The 11,716-nt window shown below is 43.1% G+C and overlaps 1 long non-coding RNA gene across 2 annotated transcripts in view; it reads left to right on the top strand.

Annotated features, from left to right (window-relative positions):
- The window catches only part of LOC106149532, a 37,141-nt gene that overhangs the window by 24,555 nt on the left and 870 nt on the right, over nt 1–11,716 (top strand). Inside the window, exons 3-4 of one of the 2 annotated variants that reach the window (XR_001235785.1) lie at nt 4,930–5,048; nt 9,787–10,973. This is a non-coding gene — a long non-coding RNA (uncharacterized LOC106149532). The remainder of the gene's footprint in view (nt 1–4,929; nt 5,049–9,786; nt 10,974–11,716) is intronic. The other variant, XR_001235786.1, reaches the window with a different exon arrangement.

Below are 11,716 nucleotides of genomic sequence, written 5' to 3'. Positions count from 1 at the left end.
CGCATGCAAAAGATTAAACCTAGACCCATATTTCTCACCATCCACATTAAAATGGATCAAAGATCTAAGTATAAAAACAAAAACACTTACTTGCTGGAAGATACAATAGGTAAAACTGTAGGAGATTCAGTGTAGGCATTTATGAAGAAAACCCCAACTGTACAAGAACTGCTACAAAAAATCAACAGGGAGGATCCCATCAAATTAAAAAGATTTGCACAATGAAAGAGACCACAGAGTGAAAAGACAACCCACAGAATGGGAAAATACTTTTGCCGGCTGTTCCTTAGACAAAGGACTAACATTCAGAATATATAAAAATTTTTTAAAAACCAGAACCCCAGGGGCTGGGGATTTAGCTCATTGGCACAGCGCCTGCTGGGCAAGTGCAAGGTCATGAGTTCGATTCCTGATACCAGAAGAAAAACAAACAAACAAACAAAAAACCAGAACCCCCATTTAAAGACCCAGCCCAAAAATGGGCATTTGAAATGAATATATACTTCTCAGATGAAATACAAACTGCAAATAAATATATGAAAAAGTGTTCAACATCAGTGGTCATTTGAGATATGCAAATTAGAATAACACTGAGATTCCATCTTAGTCCAGAAAGAATACCTATTATCAAGAAATCAACAAACAACAAATGCTGGTGAGGCTATGGGGGAAAATGAACTTTTAAAAATTATTATTATTTTTAACTTTTGAGAGAGGGTCTCACTATGCAGTTCAGGCTGGCCTGGAACTCACTATGTAACCCAGGTTGGCCTCAAACTCATGGCAATCCTCCTGCCTCAGCCTTTGGAGTGCTGGGATTATAGGAGTGCTCTTCCTCCATGCCAGACTAAAACAACCCCCTTTTTTCTTTCTTTCTTTGTTTAAATGAACCCTTTCTCATTGGTGGGAGTATAAACTGGTACAGCCATTGTGGAAATAAGGATGAAGATTCCTCAAAAAACTTAAACTGGAGATTTCATTTGACCTAACTGTGCCCCTTTTAGGTATCTTCCTGAGAGAGTTAAAGGCATTGTACCACAGTGACATATGCGCACCCATATTTATAGCAGCACAATTTATAATAGCTAAGTCTTGGAAACAGCCCATATGCCCAATAACAGATGAATGGATAAAGAAAATGTGGCATTTCTATACAACAGAGTACTATTCTGCCATAAAGAAGGATGAACTTGGGTCATTTTTAGCTACATGGATGCACCTCAAGACCATAATTTTAAGTGAAATAAATCAGAAGACACAAGTTTAAGTATCCCATTAGTTCTCTTGTATGAGAAGCCCAAAGGGTAAATAAGAAGCAAAATGGAAGAAAGATCGCAGGAAGTAGGAAGAACATGTTCAAATGGGAAGGGGAAAAAGGGACGGGGTGTGGGAAGAGAAGAAAGGGAAAAGGAATTTTAAAAATAGAATGGAAGTGAAAGAATGGAAACAAAACTTTGTACATGGAGTGGGGAAGAAGGGCTGACGGGCAGAAGGGGACTGAGAAAAAAAGATGAATTGAAACATACTGTGTACGGGTACGCGTTCTGTATGATGAATGTAATCATTACGTGTGGTAGGTAAAGAATGCAAATGTTGTAATGAAACAAATATAGAAACAAATTTATTTTGTTTATACATTACCTTGCCTGTAGCATTCTGTTACAGAAGCACAAAATGAACCAAGAAAATAGTGATGTGGCTTGAATGAATCCTTCAGCCCTCCTGAGCCTGTTTTTTCATCTGGAAAATGGGTATAAATGTGCCTACCTCAGAGGCCTACAGGAAAACCTAAAAGAAATTTGCCAAGCACAAGGTCTAGTGCTTAATCCTCAGCCAAGAGAAATTAAAAAATGTATTCTCTTCCTCTTCGGCACTGGCCTTTCCTCTAAGAGTCTTCAGAACCCGAGAGAGTTTTTAAATGTAGTTTTGTTTTTTGAGCCAGGGTCTCGCTATGTAGTTCAGACTGGTCTTGAACTTGCTCTGTAGCCCAGGCTGGCCTCAAACTGACAACAATCCTCCTGGCTCAAGCTCCTGAGTGCTGGGATTATGGGTGTGTGCCTCCACATCAGGCTCCCAGTTGCTTTTTATATTGATTGATTGACTGAGACAGAATCTTACTATGTGGTTGGCTTTAACTCAGTATGTTATCCAGGCTGGCCTCGAACTTGCACTCCTCCTGCCTCAGCCTCTGGAGTACTGGAATTATTGGAAGCGCCACCACGCCCAGCTTCTCAGTTGCTTCTGGGAAGCAGTTGAGCGTCTTTATAAAGACAATTCTCCTTCTAATTGGCAGATACTTGACTACAGAAATAAATTCCAGGGAAGTAAAGTTTTCCTCCCGGTTGATAGCACAGACACAAGGCTTCACTGAACAATGAACTGAACTTAAAGAAAATCTGTGCTACTACTTGAGGGAAAATAAAGAATGACTCATGAGGTGTGGTGTCCCAGCACATCCCAGAGCAGCTACACTGCACCAACGGTCTGGGCCAGGGTGGGGCTCCCGTAGTTGCAAAGTGTGCTATGTGGGAGTCAGTTATTACCATTCAAAAAAAGAACAAGAGAGGCGCTTGTGAGTAACTCAGGCTGCAGAGTAATATATTACATTAGATATGCTGTTAGGAGCAAAAAGAGCTTCGCCTGCTAGGGCTGTACACAATTCTGGGTAGGACTTTGGTAAGGTACCTTGCAAATGAATGTCACCTGAACAAATGCCAAAACTAAAACAGATTGTATATGCTGTTTAAAGCAGATTGGAGAACATTTTGGGGGACTCCAAGATAACTAATTATTTTATCCTTCCATTTCTTGAAACAAGCATTTTTTTGAGACAGGGTCTTACCATGTAATTCACGCTGGCCTTGAACTCACTATGTTGCCTAGGCTGCCTCGAACTCACAGCAATGCTGCTTGCTCAGCCTCCTGAGTACCGGGATTAAAAGTGTGTGCCACCACACCACACCTGTCTAGGGGTATAAAGTTACATGATCTGAGAAAGCATCTCTACTGAGTACTAGGGCAGTCTAATACAGACAGAGACCATTTGGATTCCGGGAAGGAAAACATTTTTTTTGTTTTGTTTTGTTTTTTTCTGGTACTGGGAATCGAACTCATGACCTTGCTCTTGCCAGGCAGGCGCTATGCCACTGAGCTAAATCCCCAGCCCCTGGAAAACATTTTGAATTGCAAAGTATTGTACTCCAGCTGTTATCATTGCTAACATTGTTGGCAACATCGAACTCCTTTATAAAAGACAAAGACATAAGCTGGGCATGCTGGTGCACACCTGCGATCACAGCACTCTGGAGACTGAGGCAGGAGGACTGTGAGTTCCAGACCAGTATGGGTAATACAGCCAGACTCTGTGGGGGAAAAAAAAAGATTAGCGTTGGGAGCACCATTTAATAAAACTGTATTTAAAGGGAGCAAGAGGGTGTGTATGTGAGATATCAGAAACACATTCTGCGCAAGGAGAGGCAAAGACGATTTTGTACTTCTGTTTAGATGACAGGGACTGAGGTAAAAGGCATTTGTACAAATTTGTGCTAATAGACTTTCAAACTGAGAAAAACAAAACACCCAGGTGTAGATTAAGTTCTGCTGTGAAAAAAAAAGCTAGAATACTTTACTTTGACTTCTGAAGTTTAAAAATCCTATTTAATAGCAGCAAAAATGGGACCTGTTTTTAGTTTTAAAAGAAGCAGTGTGACACAAGAATGCAAGAAGCACCCTTGAGTCCCTAATTTATTGCCGTGTCATCCCGAGTGTACCAGGCCTTTTGAAGGGTAAGAGCAGAAGTGTGTCCCAGGTCGCTCTCCGTTATAAACCACCCAGTGAGCTCCCTTCAGTCCAGGGCAGGGTTCTGGACTTTGGCCACACGGTCTCTGGGACACAAGGCCCTTACAAGATGTCCCTCCACCCCACGTCCTCCTGGATATAGGACGTGGAGTTCACCACCTGCACTCCTCCAGGCGCTGCCTAGATTGCTGAGCAAACACATGCTATTTGCAAAAGTACTGCAACAGCAAGCAGAAACGCGGAAAGGACACCCGGGATTTGGAGGCAGATTTATTTATGTTGATGGGCACTGATCAGTATCCTTCCCAGAATGTCAGGCCCTGATCTCTGGTGGTCTAGGACTTATGTGGGACAAGCACACAGGAAGTACAGAGGCAGAATGGCTTGTCAATTGGGAATTGGTTCTTACAATGTGCATCACAGCGACCAGCTGTTTCTAAGAGACAGGAGCATCTGGAACTGGTACAGGAACTATCACCTGGGCAACCAAGAAACTGAAGTATACTGGCTGGGGGAGTGGAGGGAGCATTTTCTGCTACAGTGCAAGGTTCGACATGTGGACCAGGAAAAACCAAACACGGAAGAACAGCAGCAGCTGGGTGGGGTGGGGTGCAGGGACAGCGAGGGGATCGCCCTTGGCATGGCTGAGGCGCAGGGGGCTGGAGAAGCCACTGCCCAGGATGCCTCTCATGCTGCACTTCCTGGGGCTGTGGCTCTGGGAGGATGCAGCGTGCGAGCCGCCCCGCTGTCTCCCTGTGGCCTGGGCCCACCACATTCCCCAGGGACTCTCCAGGGGACTCCTGGTCACCACCGGTTCCTCCCCTTGTCAGTGCCGGGCTGACACCTGAACGCATCCGTGGGCACCGGCTGAGCTCCTGGCACAAAGCTGTCTCCGGGTCCCTCGCACAAGTTCCTGCGGAAGGGACCACCGTGTCGCCAGTAGGTCCCTCTCCTTCCTGAGAGCCGTTCTCCTCTTCCTTAGAGCAGGACTGACACCAGCGGGAACCTTCCTACGCACCTCGCGGTGTGAGGATCCCGTCTTACAATGACAAGGAAAATATTTGGAAGATGGCAGCCTTGGCCGTTCGTTCATCTGGGCACTCACTTCTTTCTATCCTGAGCCCTTCCTAGGCGCGTGGAGCTGACCCCAGCCACTGGTCTTTCTTAGTGAGGTTTTGGAGTGACAAAGGACAAATGCCATTTCCAGCCCGAAACAAGGATTTTAAAAGCACAAGAAGCTGTCTTGACAAGTAAGTGCCTATTTAGTCACAAGAGTCTACTTTATGTCCAGTGTGGTGCAGGGCCCAGAGGTCCCGAGAGATGTCATTAGTTACTTTCCCTTATCTTGACTTGTCTTTTCTTTCTTTTTTTTTCTTTTTTTTTTGCTGGTATCGGGAATCGAACTCACGACCTTGCACTTGCCAGGCAGGCACTGTGCTGCAGAGCTAAATCCCCAGCCCCTTGACTTGTCTTTTCTTTATTTTAAATTCATCTTTACTTCCCACTCCTTAAAAAAGATGTTTCCCTGTGCCTTCATGTTTCTGCGTGGCAGTTTCTATGCCCTACTCCGCGTACACAGACCTAGAGTCCGGACCTAGGTACGGTGTCAGCGCCACCTCTGTGTTCCGATGTGCAAATGCTTGGCTTTGGGCAGCTGATGAACATAACTTAAGATATTTTAACACCTGTATACTATTATTTATCTTTTTATGGATATCTAAAAATAAGTACATAGTTGAAATTATTCAACTCCATGTAATTTAATGGCTACATTAACTTTGTTATACTGTCACCTACATTCTTGTCTTACTAGGATGTGAAGAAAGCCTGTATGTAAATGCCATTTGTAATGGACATTTTTCTGTTTAGTAGCCTACATCATATTTTACTAAATTATGCTGTCTGCTGTTAGAAATATGACTTATGTCCAGTTTCCACTATAGATAGATAGATAGATAGATAGATAGATATAGTTACTGCAATGGAAACCTTTCCCCTAAAGCTCTGTCTGCTTTTGGTTTACCTACTTAGTAGCAGACAGCTAAGAGAGGAATTCTGGGTCAAAGTTTATGAACATTTCCACAAACTTTTCACCTGATGATGGCAGAGGGGTAGCACTAAAATAGTGTGGATCATTAGAGATTTCACCAAGCAACTATGATTGATACCTGGCAAGGAAGACAGCAGCGTGGCAGAGACTCTTTTAGAGTTTTAGGGCCTTGTTCTGATTTTTATATCATATAATGATTGTTATATTAATTTAATACTGTTACAATATTTACATACGAGAGAGGTATATACTTTAGAGTCTCATTTTGGGATGTTTAAACAGCTTTATTCATAGCTTAGGCTTTTTTTTTTTTTTTTTTTTTGAGATAGGGTTTCACTCTGCAGTTCAGGCTGGCCTTGAACTCACTATGTAGCCCAGGCTCGCCTCAAACTCACAGTGATCCACCTGCCTCAGCCTCCCCAGTACTGGGTTTACAGGGGTGTGTCACCACGCCTGGCTCATAGTGTGCTCTTAAACAGAAGTTGGGAGATTACCTAGCAGCAGCAGTGACCACTGCTTCCTCAGAGTGCAAAGTGCGGCTTCTCAAGCAGTACTGACCCCCGGGTTATCACAGTTCTCATGACTAGAGAGCTAGAAAGAATCTTAGAGCTGTCCAGCGAAAACACTCATTTTACCAGTTGAAGAAACTGTAGCTCAGTCAAACTAATACAGTGGTTTGTAACCCCCACTGCATGTTATAATTAATGCAGATTTTAAAACACCCAGCCTCTATCCTCAGATATTCTGATGTATGTAGTCTGAAGTAAGACGCAGGCATCAGTGTTATTTAAAAGCTCCTTTGGTGGTGCTAACATAAATTAGAGTTGAGACGCTCTGGTACAGCTGGAAAAATATGGGCCTTACAGTCATCAATATCTGGTTCAAATCCCACTTTTGCTATGTATTAGCAGTGTAATCTTGAGTTAATTAATGAACTTTTTCTCCCCAGCTCTCATTTGTTAATCATCAGTTTGATGTGAGGGTTAAATTTAATAACATGTGATGTGTCTTCCAAGGTTCTTGTCCCATGATTGGCATTCAAAAATATTAGGTCTAACAGTAGATTCCATATCTTGCTGAGGGCAAAACTAAAAACCCAGCCAAACCATGCTGCACATCCAGGGGGCATTTAGCAAATTCTTGTTGATGTTCCTTACAGCATAATCTTGGAACACCCATATGCATGTTACTGAGAGAGTTCTAACTCTACCAGTGAGTTGATATTAATCAGAAAGGTAAAGCTTTACTACTGGGTTAATAATATCCCTTTGTTATTGCGGGCTGATCTCGTCCACAATCTCCCAAATGAGTGTACGGCAAAGGCTCAGTAAAAAGAGGCGAATGGAATGACTTCAGGGCTCCTGGAGGATCTAAGCCCTCTCACAGAACTCGACATTCTCTCAGGGCTAAGACCAAGACCTTCTCTGGGTGACCCATAATTATTTGGTTAACAGAAGAATGGAGGGGAGTACTCAAAAAGGGTAGAATTACTTCTCCAAATAAGGTATTAAATTAATCCTTAATAAGGATCAAGTTAACCCACCCAGGAGTGCGATGCCTGAGGCTATAGTCTTTATCTAGTTGAAGTTGGATCCAGGTGTGCTTGGCTGTGATCTTGTCTTATCCTTTGAGGCTTCCCGGCTTCATCCTCCATTACAGGTTTAAGTAGGAATCAGTGACTCACAGAGGTTCGCTTACTATAAGTCCTGCTGCCCACTTCGAGACAAGCAGCCTAGGCTTTGGACAGGTTCACAAGTAAACATGAAAAGCCAATTAGTTAATTTAAGTCCTGCTCAGAGTTGCTGCACAGTGGTCTCCATCGCTTTACTTACAGAAAATTATCTCATTTATTAGGCATTAATTTGCCTCCTCCTTTTAGTTCTTCAACTATAAAGGAACCTGTTTTTATTTTGATAAAACAATTATGATTGAACACTCACAAAAGAGATTCTTTACAATTACATAATTGTATGAAAATTTTGTGTAACTTGTATAATGTCAAGGGCATATCAATTAAATTGCTCTTTTAAAGGAACATGAAAATTGTGAGACCTCCTCTCCCATGACATAACTTTACTTCAGTTTTCATTGACTTTAATCTAAAGATCTGTACCATCATATTGTCTGTATCCTAGACAGATTGATGAACTGAGGAAAGCTGGATTTAGTTTCACAGGACCTAGGATTGAACCCTGGCTCTGTCATTCACTGGTTGAAAACCTTGGGTTGTAGACTTTCCCCCTTTTGCCATCTCATGAATATAATGAGGTCCTGGATGGCATGACCTGACTTTAGCACAAAATGAGTCTAGAGCCATGGTGCTTACCCAGAAGAACATGGTCATTAAATATTCGTTAAGCACCTGCTGTTCCTTCAGCCCCCAGTAGGAAACCCCGTGGGAATTATAAAGTCCTGGTCCTTCCGGAAGTACCTTGCAGTGTCAGTAGAAGAGATACAGCCCTCGTCTGAGGAGTAACTAGGGACCAGTTTCTACCTAACAGCTGTGATGAGCTCAGTCCAAGAGACTCATGCAAGGAATACCTGGGAACGCTTAGGAGACGACAGTCACGGAGAAATGGAGGGAGCTGAAATTTAATTTTCTGTCTCCTAGCACATTATTTGTCTTCAGTCTCTGACACAAAGTTCTAGGTAGTGATAACCTGAAACGAAACTGTTGTAAGCTGCACAGAGCCATGCATTTTCCTACCAGCACATTGCAGCCCTCGGACTGTCCATGTTCTAAGTCCCCATTATCTGCCTCGTTTCCAGCAGCTTTTCCAGAACCCCAGGCTTTTCCCCATCCCTCTTTGGACCTTGTGTGTCTCAGACAGCTTTGGATGGAGCCTATAACGTCTGAGAATTCCCAAAGGGGTACAGTATGCAAATGGTGGTTAGGAAATGTGACAGCAGGAATGTTTGAGCCAAGCCGTCTCACAGACAGACTCTGGGAGGAGGGCAAGTCCTGAACTGTGACTCACTTCCCTTGGCAGGGGTGAGCAGCTGATAAGACTAGTAGGCATTTTTGTCTAATCCCCTCCTAAGAACAACTCTCCAAGTACTTCAATTACCCATATGTAGTGTTCATTTCTAGCAGCTGCAAAAGAAACAACAGTGTCAGCCCTGCATCTATCCCCAAAAATAAAGCTGTGTGGATCCTGAAGATAGAAGAGGAAATTTGAGAAACTCAGAATGAAAGGATTTAACAAGAGCTGCCTGTAAAAGTTGATCTGAAAACTCTTAGAGCACTGGAAATGATTTCCTTAACAACGGAAGGAAAACTGACCAGGGGCATGGGTGTTTCACTTTTCAGATGAGAATAACAGTATCGCCAAGAGAAAGAGGTTGTCTTCTCTAATTGAGGCCCTCAGCCCAGCCACTGATTCCCTCAGTCTCAGTTTACCCATCTGTAGAATGAGTACTTGGCCCAGATAAATTGTAAGGTCCTTTCTGGCTGGAACATGCTGATTCTAGGCATTTTCAAGATTGCTGAATTATGCACTGCTCCGCCCAGAGAGATCTAACTTTTTGCAAAAGGTGAATAAGGCATAGTCATTGACTTTCCGATCAAGCAGATCTCAGCATCTCTGTGCTCGGTGCTGGGCTGGGATGACAAGTCTCAGCCGGAGGGAAAGACAGCTATTTTGAGGCAGGGCTGATTAGAGATAAACTGCCTCATTTCTTAGCCAGGCTCTGGTCCTGACTCACCCGAAGTTCCTGGACTTAAAGTTTCACCCCTGGAGGATGGACACAGGCTAAGCCCTCTGCTTGCTGCTGAACATGGTGCCCCGTGCACCACTTTTATCACCCTGGCTTTATCAGCTTTATGGGTGTCGAGAACATCTTTTGACTTTCCTTCTTAGCCAGCTTCTCTGAAGTGCAGCCCTTGCGTGTACCCTCTCCCCTTGACATCTTGTTTTCTGCTTTTTCCTGTTATTCAGAGTCTTCTGAGTTACACAAAGGGGATCAGCTCAGTAATCCTCTTAACAACAAAGAAATCCAGCCGCCTCGATAGGAGGGGGGATGGAAGTGTCGCAAGATGCTTGAAAGAAGCACTGGCCAACGCTGCAAAATCCTTCGGCATGGAAAAGTCCAGAACATGAACCACACAGAAAACCACCGTAGTTATACTGCTTGGAAAGCCAACAAAGTTAAACTACAAGGCGTGGCTACCCTGACATGTTTTAATTTAGGAACTTTTTTCTCAACATGGTTTTTAGAAGATATAATATTAGAAAGTGCCTGAGATTTTTTCCATTTATTTACAGTCCTGGTGTGTTATCTGTGATTGATTTGTTTATTTTTTGGCTTGGCACTGTTGGAAGCGCCCTGTGACATTTGACAGGACAGGACGGGGGCCATGGCTCGGGCAACGCTGGATTTTATACAGTTGCTTTGGTCCTAACAAGTTAGGTACGGAGTCGGGGGGAGGTGGTGGTTAAAAATTCACTTGTATTCCAAAGATTAGAGAATTCACTTCTTTTAAAAACAATATGGACCAAAACCCTGTCTTCTTTGTTTCGATACCGGGAATTGAACTCAGGACCTTGTGCTTGCCAGGCAGAAGCTGTGCCACGGAGCCATCTCCCCGGCCCTAAACCCTCTCTAATGAGAATAATCACACCTCTGATTGTTTTGGAAATTAACTTTCTTGAATTTTAAGTTTTCTTAAAAGGAAGGGACATAACCCAATGCAGTAAACATTGTTCTCCAAGGAGGTACAGAATCTCGATGACCCAGGACCTTAGGACAATTATATCTACCTCTTTGAAGTTCTTTCTTTTCACCTGTGAAGATAAATTGCAAGCATGCGTGGAATGAACAGCCGTGGAGCTGGGTGGTGTGAGAAGTAAAGCCCAGACTGGGCTCAGAGGCTAAATTCTAGTTTGGGCTCGGTCCCTACCAGCCGTGTGACCTTGACAAGCTCTCTTACCTCGCTGAAACTTGCTTCCCTCATTCATAATATAAGAAAGGTGCACAAAGTGATCTTTAAGTCCCTATCAGTTCTGATATTTAGAAGCAACTTATTGTTCGGAAGCAACTATTGTAAAAAGTTGGTGGCGCTGACATCAATGCACGTGATGAAGCAGTTCGGGCACCTGTGGCATCTTGGCGCTGTATTACACTTGTAAGATATGATGCAATATTCAATCACCTGTTTGCTCAGAAAATGCATTTGAGTACTTAGCTGTGCTAATTATCAGGATACAGATGTGGTTTTTTTTGTTTTGTTTTCTGTTTTTTTGTTTGTTTGTTTGTTTGTTTGTTTTTTCTGGTACCGGGAATCGAACTCATGACCGTGCGCTTGCCAGGTAAGCGCTGTGCCACTGAGCTAAATCCCCAGCCCCACAGATGTGAATAAAACCCAGTGCCTACAAGGAGCTGTCAGCAACACAGGAAACCTCCCTTTAAAAAGATATATTACTTACATGTTAAATCACTGGATTCACAGATTCTTAATTACCAAGTAATATACCAAAGAGACATTTTTGTTTGACCCCCTTTGGATGAAGGAAAGCCAGAGTCTCCTAATGATTACTTTTAACATTTTATCACAGAAATTTGAAATATGAGATAGGGAGGGAGGGACAGAGGGAAAGGAGGGGGAGGTGGATGAATACATAGGACCCTTATGTAAGCCTGAGCCAGCTTTAAAGAATTATCAACTTGTGGACTTCCCTGTACCTTCCCTCAAGTCTGGATTATTTTCAGAGAAAATCCAAGATATCACTCCATTTCATCTGCAGGTATTTAAGAATGTATTACTGGAAAGCAAACTTTTTTTAGCACATAACTACACTGCTTCCATGGATCTGTTTCCTGATCTTGCTAACTCACAGCCAATCCTTTTTTTTTTTTTTTTTTTTTTTT

The sequence above is a fragment of the Chinchilla lanigera genome, unplaced genomic scaffold, assembly GCF_000276665.1.
Source record: "Chinchilla lanigera isolate Chin_1 unplaced genomic scaffold, ChiLan1.0 scaffold00047, whole genome shotgun sequence".
Taxonomy (NCBI): Eukaryota; Metazoa; Chordata; class Mammalia; order Rodentia; family Chinchillidae; genus Chinchilla; species Chinchilla lanigera.
The sequence above is the reverse complement of the archived record's forward strand: the minus strand, read 5'-3'. Positions and strand labels throughout refer to the sequence as shown.